Genomic DNA, 5,600 nt, shown 5'->3' with positions numbered 1-5,600 from the left:
ATAACAAAATAAACTTCAATTTTTAAAGCGTTTCTATGGTATTTAAAATCACGCCACTTGGTGTGTATTTGTTATTTGGTTTTTTTATTTATAGTAAATAAGGTCTTGAATATTTTACGTACAGTGTGTCAATAATTTTTATATAATATTTTAATCGGGAGATTCATGGCAAACGCTAATGTTTTAATCCGCCATTATAAATAGGGAGTGTTAAGTGTATGGTTGGATACTTTAAAATCACCGTAGTTTAAACTTAAAGCCATGCGAGTAAGGGTCAGTCAAAATAGATTTAAGGCTTTTTCCGATATATGGACAAAGAAATGACATTTGTAAAATAATAATTCTTTTGGTATGCGCTCGGCGCCTAAAGCAATGATACTATAATACCATAAATAGGTGGTTCACCCCATCCGTCAGAAATCAGTGCAGTTCTAAGCAAAAAGGTCTACGACAATCAGTGCATTCAAAGGATCAAAAAGTACGACTTTTTGGCTTTGAGGTCTTGGACAATGCACTAATTTGCATTAACATATGTGCATAAGAAGATTAAGTTTAACAATACTTGACCCAACCAAACCCAAACGCTATCCAGCGCCCTAACCCAAATATATAACGCTTCAGGCCCCAATACCTCAATTTGTGACGTAATAATAAAAAAAAACATTTTATGCCCATCCGAGTTTGGGCTTTTTTCCCCAGTTTGGTTTGGATTCGGGTTAGCGTTGGGGTTTAGGTGGGTCAAGTGTTATTAATCCTATCGCATACTTTTTGTTATCTTTTCTGAACTTTTAATGAATATTTTTAATTTATCTACGCCGGGAGTTTACCTAAAGGTCCAAATCAGTGCATTGCCAGGACCTCAAGGTCTAAAAGTCTAGACTTTTCTGCCATTGGATGCCCTGATTGTCGTAGACCTTTTTGCTTAGAAATGCACTGATTTCTAACGGATCGGGTGGGTGGTTTATGTCGTTTGCATAATGTTACGCATGAATGCCGGTAAAAACTAAAGACAAGTTAAAGTAAAAGGGGGTAGTGAAGCGAGACGCTTTCTGTGTTGCTTCCGGTTCGTGTTCAGTGAAAAAGAGCAGACAATTATACAAGCAATGCAACGGAAGAGAACAAAAAGAAAAAGGCAAAACGTCCGGTTCGGTGCAATAAAGTGTGCGACATAGAGCACCGCTACAGTAGATACTTAAACGCCCATTGTGAGGTTCCAATCCAGAATTATTGGAACGCTTCCTATTGGCTGAAATTTCATGACGTCACAGATAATATGTTGAAATGTAACAGACGATCAGCTGAGCGGCCGCCGGCCATACTACTACCAGGTCGGAAATTTATTTTTCTTAAAAGAGAAAAATATGAAAATTTCCATTAAAACGCTTTAATGTGTATGTTTCGACAGGTAAGACATGACCACCGTGCTATCTGACTCCACTAAATCGAAACTAAAACAAACTGCCATTGTAATTTAAAGAGCATATTGTCAGATCGCTTATAGATTTATTGTACATTCACATAATTTAGCATATTTCGCTTTCAATAAAAGAGCTTACAGCGCAGTAAAAACATGTGTTGCCAGTAAGGCGTGCATTGTTGACTGTGGTTTTGTAGAATTCGGATACAACTAACGTTGCAGTAAAAGGGACTGCGTTGGGGATTAAAACTAGCCAGTTAAAGAGCAGGATGCAGGAAACACGCCAGAAAGACTTTAGCAGACTTTTAGCACACGCACAAGAAACACAGTACGGTAAATAACAAATACAGACGCTGGTTCGCTACAAATGTATTAAAGACAAGATAATAGAAATCGAAGAAGAAACATTAGAAATAAAAAATGAATAATCCTGATAAAAACGAACCACAAACATCAAGGGGAGAACTACAAGTATTAAAAGATGAAAATAAAAAACATAACTAACATGCAAAGTGATCATACTTTCTTTATTAAACCAAGTATTAATAACAAAAGATAATGAGACATAGATGCCAAAAAACAGAAAAATTCACAGAAAACTTCGCAGAATAAATAGTCTTGAAAATGATTTTAAACTTTGCATATACATTCTCCACCTTTAGAAATTTGCAATTAATATGATTGAAAGAACACTTTAATATTTGAAATAATTCATGTAATGGGGTGTTAGACTAGCAATTGGCAAGGCTAGCAACATCTAGCCATAATTAGCTTGCACCCAATATCTTGGCTCCAACAGGAACCGTCACTTTACCAACTGAGCTACATCGGCTCCATGGGAACGAGCTGAGATACAACCATGCCACATTGCCTGCTGGATTCTGTTGTATGTACAACTTCATTGAAGTAGATATAAAAGGCAATTCCTAGGCATGTATAATCTAGTGGTAATAACATCAGAAATGCCTATCAAATAAAGACAAAAGTAGAACGTTGCAGTGTTTGTTGTCCCAGACATGTCATTTATAAAATAACTGGAGTTCAAGGCAAGTTTTTTCAAAAATAACAAGTCAAGTCCCAGTCAAGTCAATACAACACTGGAAAGTTAAAAATAAATGCATAAGATTACAAAAGAAATAATATATATACAAGATCGTCATAGTTAAGTTTGAAAAAAAAATACTAAAATCTAGGTTAAACTTTTTTAGCAAGGTATTCATATTTACAATTATTAATAAAAATTATTAACTTCATCAAAAGAAAATTTTAAACGATCAACATTACAGTGTGCTATAATTCATGGTTTGTTAGTTGTGACTTAAACCAACGCCTATCTATAGCACGCTTGGACACGGCGATTGTCTCCCATACGTTTAGATATGTCACGTGACAAATAGCCCTTGCAGCTTCACGCTTGGTCGCATCACCTAGAATCGTCAGTGAATGGCGGGAAAAGGGATAAGCAAGTACGTTTTAGAGGGCAAAATTTAAGTGTTTGTTAAATTTTAGTCGCTAAGACCAAGACTTAGGTGGCAAAATGTAAATGAGTTGTTTTCACATCTTCAGAACTGTTTATTACTAATGATAAAACTAATCATTTGTATTATAACAGGGTATGTTTTTTTTTAGAGTCTGATCATAGAATACTAATTACATAGAAGGCTCACTGCCTCATTTGCATACTGTTCCGCATGAATGACACTTACTTCGGTCGTGAATGTAAACAAGCTTTGGCATCAAAAATTGTTGTATTGTGTATTGGATTTTCATCACTGACGTTCAGAACTAATTTTATCTACTAATTAAGATCAAATTAGGCGTTTACCATCGTGAAGGCCTCTTCATACAACTACGATCGTATAAAATGTATACGTATAGTCGCGGTCACATACACCTGTGCGGCAACGAGTCAAGGAACACACAATAAGACCTAAAAAGCAACAATACCTAAAGCAGAAAAATCTATAAAACCATAGTATTAAGACCAACAACATTATTAAGCCAAATACGCAGTAATATCCAGTACAGAATAATATTAAAATCGTTTGAATAAGACCTAAATCTGTCGGAATAAGGCCTAAATTTATCAAAAGAAGGCCTGAATTCATCGAAAGAAGGCCTAACAGCCAAAATAACGCCCGAACCTGTGGGTAGAGGGCGTTTTGGTGACTAAGTTTGGACGACCTAGTCTGACCGGCTCAGTCAGGGGCCGGTGTTCTTAATGGGTGTAGTTAGAAAATGGGTTAGGGTTGAAATTATTAGGGGAGTTAGTGATGTACTTAGGGGTTGGTTAAAGTGTTGTTTATGCCTGATTATGAGCATTTAGGTCTTATTCCGACGGATGTCGGACTTATTCCGATTTAGACGGTACTAATACCATGAGGTATTAGTCCTATTTTGGCCTTATTCCGATTTGTGTTTTATTCTGACGTTGGTGTTGTTCTTACCTCGGTCTTATGGCTGGAGTCCAACGAATCTAATATTGGTTTTGCGCAGTTATTTTGCTACAATTTAAGAATAATTTAAATAATAATATATAACAATCATTTTTATACAAAATTTTAATATACCAACTTTTTATATGGAATAATATTTACAGATGGTTTGATATTGTTAATTGTGGAGTAATGTGTCCAATAAAAGATGGGGCAGATGAAAATTTTGAATGGTTAGAAATGGTTTTATTCAAGAACTAGCTTCTTGGAAGGTTGTTTATATTAATTTGCTTAAATATATAGCAGGCACTAACAGCTATTTTTAATTAAAGGAAAATATAGAAAAACACTACAAAGGTGAAAACAAAGGACTTATGGCAAAGCCCACATTGGAAGGATTAGTGTTCACCACTATTCAGAATAAAATAAATTTTATTCTGCTTAATAAACGTCTTTTAAAACAGCTGGATTATGTGTGCTTACACATAGAAGTATATCCACCACAAAGCAAATATCAAATTGTGTTTTATTTAAAGGCAACTTGGCTACCGGGCAAGAAATCCGGATATTCACCAGGTGTCATATGGTGTTAAGCATATAATAGAAAAAATAAAAAAAAGCAAAGGCGGTAATACAACATATGAGATCAGAAATGTTTGGATAATACTCTGTGAAGATCCCTTACCCCCCCAAAAAAATAGGAAAATTAAATAATAATTTGGTGTTCTGGTATTACTTGATGTAACAAATAAAAAATGAATTGCTGTTAATGGACTGAAATTAAATAATTTAACTTTTATAATGATCCCTAATGGCCAACTAACAAATGCTAATAATACATCAACGATAAAACAACAATCAAGACATATGTCATAAATAAATAAAATACAGGGGTGTTGCGCCCCCGCCGCGACCTGTGCACTGGGGCCGGCCCCTGACCCCACACAGTTGCCCGGCGGGACGCAACCGCGCGAGTTCTTGTTGTTTGCAAAGGTTTCTGGTCAGATATGCTACCTGTCATAACCACAACTAAAATTCCAATCAAAAGTATATTGTTACAACGAATTAAAACGTTATCAAATAGCATTAGTGAACGTTATTTTCAAGTTAATGTGAGACAGACAGCCACCGCCTATTGCAGCGACTGTCGGCTAAAACTTCGCAAAAGACTTCTCTAGACAAAAGCTCAAAGCCGCTAAGAAACGACATGTATATAGCCAATACGTAGGAAGAAAAAGAACACGAAAGTTACGTCATATTTGGCCAATAAGACTGGCCGGCACTCTGAAAACATGGCTAGGCATTACAGCGGCCATTCTAAGGCCAATTTGCAGCTGGAGTCAGACGCCAGCGAAACAAGTGGCTTGTTTTGCAGAACGTGAGAAAACCACCCGCAAGACTGACAGTTATAGATTACAAGATTAAAGGTTACATGTCAAGTTTGAAACGAGGCGAACTGAAGCAGGAAAACTCAGGAATTTTACACACAACAATACGGAAAACTTTGCATCATCAAATATGATATTATGTAACTGAAGAACATATTTGGCAAACGAAAGCTGAAACGCGTCTAAAACCCTATTTATCACATCGTAAAATCACTTAATGAACTCTAAGATTTGGCTTATGGCAATTAATTAATTTGGGTGTTTAAGTGTTGATAAACACGTAACATCATTCCCCCATCCAAAATAAACATCGCCCAAAATGCATTTCAACATTTTGCGTTAATATGCGATATCGTCTCT

The sequence above is a fragment of the Ascidiella aspersa genome, chromosome 4, assembly GCF_963924565.1.
Source record: "Ascidiella aspersa chromosome 4, kaAscAspe10.2, whole genome shotgun sequence".
NCBI lineage: Eukaryota > Metazoa > Chordata > Ascidiacea > Phlebobranchia > Ascidiidae > Ascidiella > Ascidiella aspersa.
The sequence above is the reverse complement of the archived record's forward strand: the minus strand, read 5'-3'. Positions refer to the sequence as shown.